We start from the raw sequence: 18082 nt of genomic DNA on the forward strand, positions 1-18082 counted from the left end.
TTCTGCCTACTCCTAATTCCGACCCTGGTACTAGGACACAATGTGTACATTTCTAATATTTTACACCTGCTAATGACCAGGCAGTATGTACCAGGACCCTCAAAACCATGTGCAAAGGCATGCAACAAAATGCTTATCTTGCCTGCATGCTTTATATTTGCATATGAAGTAAAAAAAATATCTTTTGGAGTTTCAGAGTTATTAGTGAACAGACTAAAGGTGGCCATACACGTTATATTTACAATCCCACAACCTTTAAATGTGCCTTTAAATGTTTCCATCCTGCCCAATTGACGAGATGACCAATATCCAAGGTTTTTGACTGGTCTTCCATCATACACACACTAATCATTTTGTTTGTATGATAATGCTGTGTATGCCTTAAGGTGGACACCAAGGTTACTCAAGAAGTTGAGAATTGCCCACTTTGTAGGCTCCTTGTTGTATGTGTATACTTACCTTGTAAGTATAGAGTATGATTATGTTTAGATTAAAATAGAGTAAGATTATGTTTAGCCAAAGAAAAATTGGCTGTGAAACATGTTGGTGGACTGGGCCAGTGTAAGGTTTCAATCCTGTTTAACTGCTAGCTTAAAAAAACAACATCTTGCTAGAATGGAAGGAATCCTACACAAATGTTATAGGCAGGGGCAGATACTGATTAAAGTTATTTAATGCCATAGGCCAAAAATGGAATTTAATTTACAAAGGGTGAGGGAAAGAGGTGTTCTCACTGGACAAGGGGTGTTCTGGATAATCCTTGATCTAAAAATGGAGAAGCACCTATGTTGTTACTCTTCAACCTCCACTCCAGGAGGGGGTGAATGCTAGAAGAAAGGAAGGAAGCCTCAGTAGAAGACATGTAGAAGACATGAATCAGGAGGTCAAGTGAGGAGTCAAGTAGGAGTCATGGTAGGTAGGCTGGACACCTTGGTGGAAGTGGGGTAAAGGGACCTGTGAATAAGTAATTTATATCAAACTCCAGTTGCGCAGTTGTGAGCTCCGCAGAGGAGCCAAGATAATACCTGTCAGACTGTAGGATCCAGAGTAATGCATGTGATATCACTGAGAGATCCTGGTATGTTGGGGCAGTATACTACTGTATCCAATGATGAGCTGCCATAAATATTTTCAATTATTATGTTATACAATAAAAACTGTTTCTGTTGAAGAACCATAGGTGGCCAAGATTTCTTGTTAAAGCATGTGTGAGAGTTAAAGTCCACCTGACCCTGTACCTGCACTATTTTGCAAGGGCCCAGCTGATAACGACATGTAACCACGTCATGCCAGGAGAGCAACTAGAGTTCATAGCCCCCAAATCTATAAATAGCATTAAGTGAAAATTTTTATCAGATTTTGCTGTGAAAAAATGCCAATAAAAAGTGCGGTTAAAAAAAAAATAAAACAATATAAAAAAAACAATTTTTTGCTATTTTGTGAATTTTTTGGCCAAGTGAAATGTGACAGATTTGCTCATTACTATCTATATAATACTTTTAGCTAGTAGAAACCTGCCTCTATCCTCGCCATTCTGGTACACTAGAGTAGTAGGATTCATCAACCTTTCAGACCCAACTAGATAGATAGATAGTTACATTGGGTTGAAAAAAGACCAGAGTCCATCAAGTTCAATCCTTCCAAGTAAACTAGTGTCACTGGCTCATTTATTTCATATGGGTACCCTAAAAAAATTCTCATGGTAATAGCTTCTGATGAAGTGGCCTTGAGCCATGAAACGTGTCAAGCTGGGGAGTTTCAGTTCTTCAATTTTGCAACATGTTTTTAATGGAAGTAACAAATAAAGGATACTCATTTTATTTTTACTAACATAGTTGTCCTGGAGTGCTCCATCCTACTACATTCTTTTTTCATGGTATTTTGTGAAATGTCCCATAAAAAATTCCAAAAGATTCAAAAGGCAATTGTAATATGGGGGAAATATGAAGTATCAAGGGTTAGGTAGTGCAGTCAGGACCAGCAGCGGTAGGCATTAGCCTTCTAATGCATTGTTATGGCCCCTAGACTGCCCCAGAGCTAGACGGACCTATTGCCTTGCCATCACCATATCAGTACAATCCTGCCCTGAGCATAGTGGATAATTATGGACAGAACTCACAGAAACAACAAGGTTTAGTATAAGGTTAATAAGACTAGAGATTCTTCTCAATTGATGGAATGGAATTAAATATGTGAATGAATGAATGAATGAATGAATATGACTGTAAAATCATAAGAGAAAGGCAAAAACATAAACTCATTACAGAAAGGTTTGCAATTCTCTCAAAGAAAAAAAAAAAAGAGCAATAAACGTGTTCATATTCCAGTGATGTGATAAGCCCCATGTTAGCCAATAAGATCATGTTGAGGCACAAGGCTGTAAGCTCTTGCAGGCAGAGTGCTCTAATTCTACTGATTCATTCGCTATTCCTTGTTTGTTAAGGGATTGTAAGACCCCTGTTATAATATTATTGGAGAGCGCTGCCTAACTTGCAGTTTTATAAATGAATAATGATGTTGGCGATGAGGCAAATAACCCTGCACAGTGTTCATGGATCTCTTCACTTTTATCTTTAAAACAATGTAGTTTTCGGTTGAGACATTTTAAAACGTCTTGAAATGTTCATGAAATATTCATCAGGCACAAACTGATTAAACTCTGCAGCCTTCCAGAAACTGGTGCATCTGTAATGATAGTTTGGAGAACTAAAGCCAGGAAGATATCATTATACTTATATACTGTACTGCAGTGGCCCCTGGCAACCAACCAGGCATTTGCTTTCATCTGCACAAGGTTACCAAATCATCTGAGAAATTTGGCACAATTCCATAAAAGTAGAGTTTGCTCCTGCACTGATTACAGAATGATAAGAATTCATTAAGGCCCAGCTCATCTGCAATCAGCACACACTGACTAACTGAACTTTTAGGAGACATCCCTGAGTTTTTATTTAATCTAATAACATAAATGTTTAAGTCAGAATGAAAAAAACTAATTGCTAATTTGATGCTCTGTTCACTGCAATAAGCAAAGATTTATTTATTTTATGTTAGGAAATGGATACTGAGTACCACTTGTTTCCAACACCTAGCTGTCAGGGCCCAATGACCCTTACCAGGGTTGAAGTCAGAACCAAGGAGGAAGCTGAGTTCAGAAAATCCAGTACACAGTATCGAAGGGGTTAAGCAAGTCTCTTAGTTGAATTCAGGCAAAAAGTCAGAAACTGGTAGATCAAGCCAAAATAGAAATGTAAATGCATGGAAGAACTTCATAGGGAAAGACCTATTTTCGGGCATTGAACCCGGGTCTTTGGCTTCTATTTATTCTGTATTTTCGTCCAAGCATGGCATGATGATGATGTTGCACACCTACGCTATGACATCACTGTGCCATGTCCAAAATGGTGGCACCCATGGCTGATAGTGATGTGCAAGTCTGATACCCACGGGACCTGCTAGTAGACCCGTGACTTGTGGGTCATGGGCGTGTTGGGGTTGAGCACTTCTGTTCACCCTCCCCACCTGTGACCTAATACTACTGGCTTCCTCTTTTATCTTGTTAATTTATAGGTACACGCCCAGCACATCCCGCCCCTTTTTGTGACATCATAGGGGGGCGGACACAAGTCTATAAATAGAGGGGAGATGCAAGAAGGCTCTTCAGACACTAGCCATTGGGCGCTTATGACACTAGCTCACAGGACTGCCTCCAGCCTTATAACTACATAGTTGAGGGAGGTGATCAAACAAGTTCCTTATTTTAAAATATTTTAACTCTTGTAGAAATATATGTTTATTTGTAAATGTGGATATAAAAAATATAGGATGAAAGTGGGGGTAAAACACAGTTGATATCACCTCAGTCATACAGTATGTTCCATAGCACTAGCAATTTCATAAAACAGTTGGACCTCTGCTTGTATTCTTTTGTGCTGGTGAAGACTCAACGGTTCTATGGAAAAAACATTCTTGTAGAACCGTATGTGGCCTTTTGAATCTTCACCAAACACCAAAAGTGAAAACTTATGGGCTAGATTCAATTTTAATTCAGGTCCAGTTTTGTCCCCATAGACCTCAACAGAGATTTCATGTGATAAACAGTGAGATAAGTTTACTTTTTGGATTGCAATTGAATTAAGAGATAATCATCATTGAATAAAATCTGGCCCGACATAGTAATACATTTTTCAGGCATCGTAATATTCAGCTCAATATATACAAACGTACTGTATTAACTTGCGTATAGTGATGAGCAAATCTGTCCCGGTTCGCTTCGCCGAAAAATTTGCGAATCTTTCAAAAAATTTGCAAAAAGGCGAACATGTTACGCATCAAAAAAAATTGTCGCCCGCGACTATTCTTTTGTTGCCCGGCTATTCTTTTGACGTGGGTGACAATTTTTGTATGTGCGGGCGAATTTTTCCGCAGCAAATTTTTTCATCCATTTCGCGAAACAATCCGCCAATGGCGAAATGCGGAAATTTGATGCGAATCCATGCCTGGCGAAACATTCCGCCCATCACTGCTTCATATACAGTACATGCAGGCCATTTGGACGGTCAGTGAATAAGTGAATATTGGGTTTCTTCCTAAGCTACAGCTCAGGCCTACACCACCTGGACCACCAAGACAGTTGGGTGAGTGTTATGAGATATATGGATAAAAGGTTGGGATCATTTGTAACCTGGTGCGAGGGGCCGTGGCGTAAGCACCCCGACCACCACATATAATATAAATCTCACTGTGCATGCTATATAGGGATGTAGCGAACCTCAAAAAAAAAGTTCGCGAACCTGTTCGCGAACTTCCGCCGAAAATTGCGAATATTCGCGAACTTTGCGAACCCCATAGACTTCAATGGGAAGGCGAACTTTAAAAAATAGAAAAGCCATTTCTGGCCAGAAAACTGATTTTAAAGTTGTTTAAAGGGTGCCACGACCTGGACAGTGGCATGCAGGAGGGGGATCAAGGGCAAAAACCTCTGAAAAATTGACACACGCCGTTTTTCGAAATGATCTGTAATTTTGCGACTTTTTCGTATTTTCCGGCGCTTTCGTAAAGTTATCGTAAGTTTTGCGACTTTTTCGGAGCTTTCGTAACGTTATCGTAAGTTTTGCGACTTTTTCGGAGCTTTCGTAACGTTATCGTAAGTTTTGCGACTTTTTCGGAGCTTTCGTAACGTTATCGTAAGTTTTGCGACTTTTTCGGATCATTCGTACCGTTATCGTAAGTTTTGCGACTTTTTCGGATCACTCGTAACGTTATCGTAAGTTTTGCGACTTTTTCGGATCATTCGTACCGTTATCGTAAGTTTTGCGACTTTTTCGGATCATTCGTAACGTTATCGTAAGTTTTGCGACTTTTTTGTACCGTTATCGTAAGTTTTGCGATTTTTTCGGAGAATTTGTACCGTTATCGTAAGTTTTGCGATTTTTTCGGTGCCGGCGAACCCAAATTGTGAACATCACGAAAAGTTCGCAAATTTGCGGACTTGCGAACACCCGATGTTCGCGCGAATTAGTTCGCCGGCGAACAGTTCGCTACATCTCTAATGCTATACTATAACCTAGTGTAGGTTATGCCTGGTCATTGGCACGTGTAAAGTAAATGATGCCTTTGCACTTTATATTGCGGCCCACTGTGCCTTTTGGCATGCAAAGACCCAACACAAGGACTCAGTATACAAATACACATATAAATTGCTGAAGGCGTATCAGTTTAATGGAAATAACAAAATGCCATGAAAATAATTATTGACAGATAAAAAGCAATCATCAGGCAATAAATTACAAGGCACATAAGAAACTAATTGTAATTGAATTGTAACCATTAGACTCCCAAGAGAAGAAGGAAATGACTAAAGTAAAAAGTATCAATTTAAAGAAATAATTTAGAAAACCTGATAGGAGTGATATTTCGATCCTACTTAAGAACCAAAGCAAATGGTGGAGCCTGAAACAATAGATTTAGATGGACATCTGAGGAACAATTAATTGTAAATAATATATCTATATGTTTGGGCTACATAGTTTAAATTAGCAATGAAAGCTTGGATATATTAATCACATCAACGTGTTTAGTAGTGGCAGTACACTTACAACTAGATCACTGGGTTTTATTTGAAGATTATGAAATGATAATATATTTCTTGAATGAAGTGTTATAAAGAGCCAAGGAAAATGTACCGTAAATGTATCTCTTGTGTTTTTAACTGTTTGATGCTCACATGGTGCCTCAAGTTCATGGGGCCTTTACTATTTCCCCAGACAGAAGTGCAAGAGCATGATTGTGATTTTTATGGTATACTTTTTATTTCTAAACTACACTGTTTACATAGCAAATAATTCACTCTACCATGTAAAATTTTATTCTTGAACCAACAAATGTATTTTTAGCTGTAATATTGGTGTGTAGGCGCCCTCTCAGTGCATTGTGCCTGAGTCTGAGCTTTCAGCCAGCGCTACACATTAGAGCTGCTTTCAGGTAATCTATTGTTTCTCCTACTCCCATGTAACTGGAGGAGTCCCAAGCTGGACTTGGATTTCTTACTATTGAGTGCTATTCTGATGCCTACTGGGAGCTGCTATCTTGCTCCCTTCCCATTGTTCTGCTGATCGGCTGCTGGAAGGGGGGGGATATCACTCCAACTTGCAGTGCAGCAGTAAAGGGTGACTGAAGTTTATCAGAGCACAGGTCACATGGCTGTGGCACCCTGAGAAATGAAGAACGTGGCTCAGGTCCCTCCTAGTTATCATTATAAATAATGATGCTCAAGGAGAAACATTATTTTGAATGCTTTGTATTTAACTTGAATTATTAGAAAATATAAGTTTGAGATACTTCCATACAATAATGGAAGGAGGAGTAAAAGGGCAACCTCAACCCCCATCTATGGTCTCCATTTGTATCTCCATGGTCTCCATGTGTATGTGTAAGCTTTGCCTTTTCTTTTAAATTTGATAATTACTATGCTCTAATGACCATAAATATATAGGGATAGTACCTGCTGGTGTACTTCTATACAAATGTCCCTCTTTGGATATGTGTTGCAATATTGTGGCTTCCTTTACTTGGGTATTTGATTTTTTTTCAATCAAGTAGTGATTTTTTTACAAAGATGAGCATTCATATGTATATTATGCTTTTATACTGAAAACCTCCCACAAGGATAGGCTCAAGGCTAAAGTAATATAAGTAATATGAAGATGTGATTCTGGACCCCTTACAGTTGCAATAATACTATGATTGATCATTACACCATCTTCCAAATAGGAGAATGTCTTTATTTTGTCCCACAAAAGAGCTGCAGTCTGTTTCATGTGATGCTTTATATCCATCAACCTTCTGAGAATAAACTTACAACTGATTAACATTGAACTTTTGACTGAAATATTAATGCAAAAACATTTATGGGTTCTGCAGTGCTCTGAGATGTTATTGTCTGATAAATCATATTACCCAGGCATCATCATTCCAAGAATGTTTCTTCTGTATCATGAAAGTAGGGTGACATTTTTGTTTGGAGTTGCCACCAATACAAGTCTTTTCATTGAAGAACTTACAGTAGATATATGAATATGTAGCTGTTGGTCTCTTATTGGGCAAGCTAATCCTCATGTAATCTTTGTTGTTCTCCACCTATGTTTTGTATTAAACCAAGAATTATTCAAGTACATTACAGTTCTACTGATCAGAGCAATATTGCTATAAAAAAATAAAAAAGGTTATGGTCAAATATCTGCTATAATCAAAGTGCCAAGCTGCTCATATTTATTTGCTCCTATTTATAATTTAATACAGGGGTCCCCAACCTTTCTCAGTCGTGAGCCACAGTCAAATGTAAAAAGACTTGGAGAGCAACACAAGCACCATAAAAGTTCATGGAGGTGCCAAATATACGTACAGTACAAAAACTTAGGAAAAATATGATTTTTTTGTATTTGGAGGCAATCGTACTTTGATAATTGGGCCCCATTGACTCATCATAGCTAATTGTTAACTGATTGCTTTTTGCCAAGTGCACTGGTGCAATTTAGCACCTACATTGTTAAATGAGCCCTTATAAATATTTAGTGCAACACTTGAGTGCCACCTTCAACGTACTGTGATGCAATATGCAACATACATAGTACAGGGAACACCATGTTAGTTTCAGGGACCTGTGGTTGCCCCATGCAGGGCAAAATGTGAATTTTTAAAATTATTTGTGTACTTTTACTTTTTCTGTTTACAACTTTTATTACATCCCCCCATTACATTTCTGTCTGTGGTCAATAAACCTCTATTGTTTCAGTAACACTGTCCTTTCTACTTCTGCCAAAGTCTGGAAACTTTTACATAAACTATAGTGAAGCTAAAAAAGTGCTTTTTCATAAAATATTCCCCCCCCCCCCTTGGTTTTTCATTTGTGTTCTTTAGCCCAGTCCAGCTCTTTTATCCCTGGAGGCAGCTGCTTTTACCCCCTCCACTACCATATGTATAAAGCCCAGAGAGCTGCAAAAAAGAGAGCATCAAAGGTAAGGAAGTGGATTTTGATGTTTCCTTTTCTAAGGGAGAGGGGGTGGTAGAGAGAGGGATGAAGTGTGCTTCACAAAAGCCTGTCGAAATGAACAAATGTAACTTTTTTTCTATGTGAAGTCTAAATTACTTACTGACAACCCGAGAGTTGCTCGGAGTGGAACAATGAAGCATGTGGACAGTGAATAGTTACGTGGTGCTGCACTGAGAAGGCCTCTTCAAGGTCTATTCACCCCGGTCTCTGTTGATATTCCATGGCCTTGAAGTCTTTAGCGTATATACTTTTAGCTCTTATTTTTTGTGTAGGGATCATTGACTGTTTACTATAGAGCTGATGCAGTCTGAAGAGATGTAGGACTCTAGATGTTTTATCTCTTGTCAGAGCTTGCTTCAATTAAATTAATGGATCCATTCAGCCCTCTCTTTCCACATTCAGCTGCATCAGAGGCGAATACATTAAAAGGATCTTAAGCCTGAAGATGGTACATCATGGCATTAGCCAGGGCACTCATTTTCCTCTGTCTCCTTTTTCTGTAAATCAAATAATTAATGAGATCTCCACCTCAATAGAGCACTTCATCAATATTTTGTAGCAATGGAAAAATATGTGCATTTTGTTCGAGGAAGTGCTTTTATGTCTGTGGGTAAAAGAACTAACGTTAAAAAAAAATACAAAATATTGACCATTTCTTGTAGATTGTCTCTTATTTCTGAGAACATCACTTAAAACCTGGAGAGGCCGTAGTGTTGTTGCCAAGCTTTAGCTGGTCAAAACAAATTAAAATTTCATGCCTTCAACAGTTTGCTCTCGCCGGAGCCATTTTATTAGGATTTAAAAATTACAGGACGTTTTATAAGTAAAATGCATCATTTTTCCAGAAAGCTATGAAAGTTTATGAATTATTGGCTCTATATGGAAATAATACTGTATATAAGGCTTTATGAATAGGAACAAAATCACTATCCCAATAATAATCATTAGTGCAACATATTACATACAAATTAAATACATTGTTAAAATCAAATTGAGATTTATATTACATTTTGTTGAAAATGTGTAAATTATTATTGTTATTTATTTCGGCAACTACATATTATGTGCCATTGTATAACAGGATTAGTGATTTCAATCTAAAAAAAAAGGGGGAACACAGCAATGTGTTTATTTACAAATAATGATCTTTGTACAATTTTTATAATTTCTGCAAGTTTTTCAGAATTTGTTTATCAAGGAAAATGTTTTTTACAACCCAATTGACTCCAATGCATTTGGAATGAGAAAAGAACTCTGGAAAAACTTCCATTGTCTACAATGCATTTGGCAAGAAGAAAAAACCCTCTGACTGAAAAAAAAACCCTCTAATGCATATGGCGCGAGATAAAATTTGCACTGACTACAATGTATTGGGTAAAATTTTGCATGAAATTTCACCATTTTATGAATTTTTCCGCACTTTTGCTAATTTTTCTTCAAAACAAAAGGGGGCAGTTCTGTTTATTAGTGATGAGCAAACATGTCCCATTTTGCTTCAGCGAAAAATTTGCGAAGCGACAGGAAAATTTGCAAAACGCCGAAAAACCCACAAAATGCGTTTGTCGTGCGACTTTTTTGTCGCCCGCATCTTTTTGTCATGATCGTGCCCATTTTGCCACGACCGCGCCCATTTTTACGTGACCACGCCTGCAACTTTTTTGGACACACAATGAATTTTCGCGGACATTTCGCAAAACAATTCACCAATGGCGAAATGTGGAAATTCACTGCGATTCCATGCCTGGTGAAAAAAATGTTATTACTAGTGATGAGCAAATCTGTCCTGTTTCACTTCAGTGGAAAATCCACAAAACAGTGAAAATGGTGTGCGTCATTGTTATGACATGTTTGTCAAAAAAAAAATGTCATAACAGGATTCTGGGAAGAAATTCCTTAAGGCTCCTAGAAAAGTCCATTTACATGGGCTTTGTCCCATTTACATGGGTTTATCCTATAGGCTAAAGCTCACCCACTGGGTTTAAAGCAGAAGCCAGGATAATAGCTGATCAGATTCCCAACTACAGACCGGTTTCGCCCTTTTTGGGGCTCATCAGTGTAGTGCAGGGTTTTCTGATCAGCTTAGGTAGAGCCAGGAAATGAGACGCGCAACAATTTTTTTAGATATGCGTCATTTTTTTTATGCGTCAACAATTTTTATTGCCACGGGTGACACTTTTTTGACACACAGCCAATTTCGCAAAATAATCCGCCAATACCGAAACGCGGAAATTCGCTGCAAATCCATGCCTGCAGAATTATTTTGCCCATAACTATTTATCACTACTAAGAAACACTGGGCTTTAATTTCATCATGCTTCTTCTCATGTGTATATCTTACAGATAAGATATATTCATGGTATTTATTTGGTATTTAGATAGTACTTTGCTTTTAACGAAACCCTTTCCTGAGAGTTCAAGGATACAATGTCACCTACCTGCTGGCAATCAGGAAAACTAGGAACCCTCTTTATTATTGATGGGAGAGACAATATCAGCAATAACAATGAACTATATGTAAAAAAGAAATACGCAAATGGGGATCTAATACAACAGGACAATACCTGCACTTGAAGACAAAGAGACCAGCTGGATAACTGGCAAAGCACATGTAGATAACTGACTGGATGCTCTTGAAAAAGAATTTGCATGTCTTTGCACATGTAGGCTTAAGTTCAAAGGTTCTGGCACAGGGGGCATTTTGTCGCCCCGCACAGTATTATGCCCCAATACATATAATCACATGAATACAAAGAAGAAAATACATTATTCAGCTGGCGCGATGCAGTTTAAAGACTTTTCAGTTTAAAAGTAGCATTGGATGTACAGTATCTGTGTAGTCACCTGTGGGGAAAGAAGCTTCCCATAGGTGTAAAAACCCCTTGTGCCATTGACCTAAAGGTTTAAGGGCCTAGTAAAAATGGCTTCCTTACAAACAGCAGCCCAGTGTTCAAAGTGCAATTAATGAATGCAAACAACCATTTCTTTTATGTATGCAATGCACTGTACATGTACAAACTGTATATATGCAAGTACCTATCTGTATAGCGTCAATACTTTTGCTTCCAAACTAGCCTTTTGCACTAGTATGCATAAACAAGGCTTAATAAACTTGTACAAAATAACTAGAAAAGAAACTGCACTTTGCAGTTTTAATACATTGACACAGCCAGAAAACAAACATACTATTTTATTAAAGGGGTGGTTTACCTTTAAGTTTCTTAGTAAATTTTCAATTGGTCTTTCATTTTTTTTTATTTCTTATAGCTTTTGAATTATTTGCCCTTTTTTTTCTTCCACTTTTCAACTGAAGGGGTCACCAACCCCAGCAGGCTAAAATAGTGATGAGCGAATTTTTTCTCCAGGCATGGATTTGCAGCAAACTTCCACATTTCGCCATTTGCTTGAAATTTCCCTGAGAATTTGCCACGGAAAAATTTGCTGCATGTAGAAAAATGTTGTTGCATGTCAAATTGGGTGCGGTCACGACAAAATTGGGCGTGTCAAAAAGGACACGGTCGCATCAAAAAGTGCGGGCGCCAAAAAAAAGATGCGGGCGACAAAAAACGTGCGACAAATGCGTTTCGTGAATTTTTCGCTGTTTTGCAAATTTTATGGCGGAACGGGACAGATTCGCTCATCACTAGCCAAAAAGTGACGCTACAATTTTATTGTTACTTTTTATTATTATTTTTTTTTAAATAAAAAATATTAAATAATAAATACGGTATTTATTTTTTTTAAACAGACTCTTCTATTAATATTCTTTTGGACCCTAGCAGATATCCACTGAAATTCCAATCTGGAGAGCTGCTGAACAAAAAATCTAAATAATTCAAAATCCACAGAAAAATAAAAAAAGAAGACCAGTTGCACATTGTCTCAGAATATCAAACTCAACATTATACTAAAAGTTGATTTAAGGAGAACAATCCCTTTCCAGAGCCAAACTACTACCCATATCATTTTGAGTCTATGGCAAAAGATATTGCAACAGATATTAGAGGTCATTTATAAATACTGGGCAAATTAGCTCTTGGGTAGTAACCTATTGCAACCAATCAGTGATTAGCTTTTTATCAACCAGCTGTAGGTAGAACAATGAAAGTGAACATCTGCTTGGTTGCTACGGGTTATAATCCAGGTGCAATTTAGCCCATTATTGTTTAATGACCCCCATTGAGTCTCTGTATATTTAATATTATATCATGCAGTAGCCAAAACAGAAATATAAATGAATGTAAATTATCACATACTAGGGGGCTGATTTACTAAGACACGAATTCGAATCCGAATTGGAAAAACTCCGATTGGAAAACGAACATTTTGCGACTTTTTCGTATTTTTTGCGATTTTTTTCTGCGCCTTTACGACTTTTCGGAAATTGACGCGACTTTTTCGTTACCAATATGATTTTCGCGAAAAAACGCGACTTTTACGTAGCCATTACGATTCGCTCGTATCTTGTCGCGACTTTTTCGTATTGAGCGCTCGTAAACGGTGGGCGAAACTTTCAGACTTAGCATGATTTTGGAAGCCTCCCATAGGACTCAATGGCACCCTGCAGCTCCAACCCGGCCCAAGGAAAGTCTCCCATAGGGCTCAATGGCACTCTGCAGCTCCAACCTGGCCCAAGGAAAGTCTCCCATAGGGCTCAATGGCACTCTGCAGCTCCAACCCGGCCCAAGGAAAGTCTCCCATAGGGCTCAATGGCACTCTGCAGCTCCAACCCGGCCCAAGGAAAGTCTCCCATAGGGCTCAATGGCACTCTGCAGCTCCAACCCGGCCCAAGGAAAGTCTCCCATAAGGCTCAATGGCACTCTGCAGCTCCAACCCGGCCCAAGGAAAGTCTCCCATAGGTCTCAATGGCACTCTGCAGCTCCAACCTGACCCAAGGAAAGTCTCCCATAGGGCTCAATGGCACTCTGCAGCTCCAACCCGGCCCAAGGAAAGTCTCCCATAGGACTCAGTGGCACTCTGCAGCTCCAACCCGGCCCAAGGAAAGTCTCCCATAGGGCTCAATGGCACTCTGCAGCTCCAACCCGGCCCAAGGAAAGTCTCCCATAGGGCTCAATGGCACTCTGCAGCTCCAACCCGGCCCAAGGAAAGTCTCCCATAGGGCTCAATGGCACTCTGCAGCTCCAACCCGGCCCAAGGAAAGTCTCCCATAGGGCTCAATGGCACTCTGCAGCTCCAACCTGGCCCAAGGAAAGTCTCCCATAGGGCTCAGTGGCACTCTGCAGCTCCAACCTGACCCAAGGAAAGTCTCCCATAGGGCTCAATGGCACTCTGCAGCTCCAACCCGGCCCAAGGAAAGTCTCCCATAGGGCTCAATGGCACTCTGCAGCTCCAACCCGGCCCAAGGAAAGTCTCCCATAGGGCTCAATGGCACTCTGCAGCTCCAACCTGGCCCAAGGAAAGTCTCCCATAGGGCTCAATGGCACTCTGCAGCTCCAACCCGGCCCAAGGAAAGTCTCCCATAGGGCTCAATGGCACTCTGCAGCTCCAACCCGGCCCAAGGAAAGTCTCCCATAGGGCTCAATGGCACTCTGCAGCTCCAACCCGGCCCAAGGAAAGTCTCCCATAGGGCTCAATGGCACTCTGCAGCTCCAACCCGGCCCAAGGAAAGTCTCCCATAGGGCTCAGTGGCACTCTGCAGCTCCAACCTGACCCAAGGAAAGTCTCCCATAGGGCTCAATGGCACTCTGCAGCTCCAACCCGGCCCAAGGAAAGTCTCCCATAGGGCTCAATGGCACTCTGCAGCTCCAACCTGGCCCAAGGAAAGTCTCCCATAGGGCTCAATGGCACTCTGCAGCTCCAACCCGGCCCAAGGAAAGCCTCCCATAGGGCTCAATGGCACTCTGCAGCTCCAACCTGGCCCAAGGAAAGTCTCCCATAGGGCTCAATGACACTCTGCAGCTCCAACCCGGCCCAAGGAAAGTCTCCCATAGGGCTCAATGGCACTCTGCAGCTCCAACCCGGCCCAAGGAAAGTCTCCCATAGGGCTCAATGGCACTCTGCAGCTCCAACCTGGCCCAAGAAAAGTCACCATACTGAAGCTTGAATGAATCCGAATGCTACGAAAAAATCGCAACATTTTGCGCAACTTTCGGAATGGCTACGAAAAAGGCGCGACTTTTCGCGCAAGTTTTAGCGCTACGAAAAAATCGCCAGATTTTGCGCAACATTCGGAATGGCAACGAAAAAGTTGCGATAATTTACCGAAAAAATCGCCAAATACCGATCATTATGAAAAAAACGCAATCGGACGCATTCGGCCGGTTCGTGAGTAAGTAAATGGGCCCCCAGGGGTCATTGTGATAACTCTGGGCAGAAATGCAAAAGCACCATCCCCAATGCTCAAAGAGAACTTCTGTCAAGGATCTTTAGCGTACATACAGAGGGTTCTTCTGCATAGGGCCTAGCTATTCTCTACAACTTGCTATATAGCCCCTGCCCTATATGAATACAGTGCTGCTGAATGCAGGCAGGGGTGGGGCCTGTTGCTGCTCCTTTGCTCTCAAATGAACAATTCAAAGGGGCTGATTTACTAATCCACTAATCCACGAATCCGAATCCCGAATGGGAAAAAATCGGATTGGAAACGAACATTTTGCGACTTTTTAGTATTTTTTGCGATTTTTTCGTCGCCGTCGCAACTTTTACGTGAATTGCCGCGACTTTTTCGTAGCCGTTACAACTTGCGCGAATTGCCGCAACTTTTTCGTAGCCGTTACGATTTGCGCGTATTTAGCGCTAGTTAGATTTTTTCGCGACGGCTATGGAAAAGTCACGACAATTCGCACAAGTCGTAATGGCTACAAAAAGTCGCGGCGGCGGTGAAAAAAATCGCAAAATACCGATCATTACGAAAAAACGTATTCGGACGCTTTTCGGACGTTCGGGGATTAGTAAATCAGCCCCAAAGAGTGCAAGATAGTGAGTAAAGTGCAAAAAGGGTGATTTTTTTGGCACTTTGCCTTCCACTTGGTAATTAAACCCTTCTGTGTTTACAATGGTTAATCCATTATAAAAATATGCAAATCAGCAGATAGCTTAATTCATTCATTAATTAGTTATAACATTTTAATGGGATTCTAGTTATGATTCTGGATATCTCAGTCACTGTGCTTTTTTATGCCTGATGAAAAAAATTGTGATTTCTAGTACAGGTATGGGATCCCTTATCCAGAAACCCGTTATCCAGAAAGCTCCGAATTACAGAAAGCCTGTCTCCCATAGACTCCATTTTAATCAAATAATTCAGAATTTTGAAACTGATTTCCATTTTCTCTGTAATAATAAAACAGTACCTGTACTTGATCCCAACTAAGATATAATTACCCCTTATTGGGGGCAGAACAGCCCTATTGGGTTTATTTAATGGTAAAATGATTCCCTTTTCTCTGTAATAATAAAACAGTACCTGTACTTGATCCCAACTAAGATATAATTACCCCTTATTGGGGGCAGAACAGCCCTATTGGGTTTATTTCATGGTTAAATGATTCCCTTTTCTCTGTAATAATAAAACAGTACCTGTACTTGATCCCAACTAAGATATAATTACCCCTTATTGGGGCAGAACAGCCCTATTGGGTTTATTTAATGGTTAAATGATTCCCTTTTCTCTGTAATAATAAAACAGTACCTGTACTTGATCCCAACTAAGATATAATTACCCCTTATTGGGGGCAGAACAGCCCTATTGGGTTTATTTAAGGGTTAAATGATTCCCTTTTCTCTGTAATAATAAAACAGTACTTTGTAATTGATCCCAACTAAGATATAAACAATCCTATTGGGTTTAATTAATGTTTTATTGATTTTTTAGTCGACTTAAGGTATGGAGATCCACATTACGGAAAGACACCCTATCCGGAATACCCTTGGTCCCGAGCATTCTGGATAATGGGTCCTATACCTGTAATAGCAAATGTGAACCTGCCGGTGGGCAAATCCCCCAGAATCTTAGACTCAAAACTGATGAAGAAAAAAAAAATCCCACACAGACCATTATAACTTTTCCGTTAGGAACCACTCTTCAATATTAAATGACTCTGGTTAGGTAAATACAGCAAGTATACTATAAATATTACATTAGATAGCAGGTCATAAATATAACCTGAATTATTAGCTAATGACTGCAAAAATATGTGCAGAATTTGTGTGTTTATCAGTAAAACAAGAATATGGCAATATCGGAATAATAGAATTAGCTCTAAATTGAAAAGGGGACGGTGAGAGCTAATACTGCTGGATGTGGAGAGAGACTGAAGGTGTAAAGCTAATTATTCCACCAGCAGAATAAGCACACTCAGCAAGCTGGATGAATGCATTGCCAGGGAACAGCATGGGCAACATACTGCCTTTGACACTTGAATGGCTAATTTGTATAGGTAAATATATATCTGCAACAACAACAAAAAAATTGGCAATGTCTTTTTCTCATGAACAAAAAAATAAAATAAAAATACAGCTTGGGTTTGTATGGTTTGTAAACTTTGTTGCCATCTTTTTAATTGGGGTGGGACTCATCTTGAGAGCATGGCATTGTGTCTTATTATAGATGATGAATACTTGTTATTCTCCAAACTAACACTTGAGTTAATTACAGAGATTTTAACTAGAGTAGTTTTATCAGTCCCGATGTTATTCCTTCCTACATATGGCAGAGTATTTCATCTTAGATGGGTGGCTATTATGAAAGTTATTAAGGGATTAAATGATAATGTATTTGGCTCTCTCAATTCCCCATCATATTGGTAGCCAAGTTATAAAACATACAGCACTGCTATTACTTCATTTATATGATTTCATTTTTTAATTTATTATTTTTTTTATAACATTTTTGCCTCATTCATTTGTTTAAAAAAATACTTTCAGATTCTTATATCAATAATGTAATTTACGATGCTTAGATTTTCAGTTTCTCCCTTAGGAAACAATCCAAAAAGCTAAAGGTGGTCAGTGGTCACACATGGACATAAATGGACTTGGTTATCTGAGTAAATAGTCTGCAAGCTATTGCCCAGGTGGACTCCATGGCTAATGATCAAAATGTGGGGGTCAGAATTAAAGAAACTGGGGCTCTCCCTCATGCTGAAACCTTCTCTATGAGATGACAAAAGGCATGACCAACTAAGATCCACTGGAATTACAAGAAGTTCTGTTTACTGCTCAATTACTCACCCAAGTACAGTGTTATATTGGTTGCAAGTTGCCATGTTTTTTTTTACTTACAATGCAGATCCCCCCCTACAATTATAGTGTAACTGAAGTCATGAGGAGGAGAATAAAATATCATATTCGAGTGATGAATTGAACTGCCCTGTTTCAGTTCCGCAAAAAAATCTCAAAACCATTGGAATCAATGGGCATTTTTTCTCTACATTTTTCCCTTGCCAAATGCATCAGTGTCAATGAGACCTCTTGCCTAACACAGAACTACATTACAAGTCACAGTACTGTGAGTTTGTGCCAGCATGGTTATATGCATAACAGATCTTGTCAGACTAATTTAATTGTCTTTTT

The sequence above is a fragment of the Xenopus tropicalis genome, chromosome 1 (assembly GCF_000004195.4).
Source record: "Xenopus tropicalis strain Nigerian chromosome 1, UCB_Xtro_10.0, whole genome shotgun sequence".
Lineage (NCBI taxonomy): Eukaryota > Metazoa > Chordata > Amphibia > Anura > Pipidae > Xenopus > Xenopus tropicalis.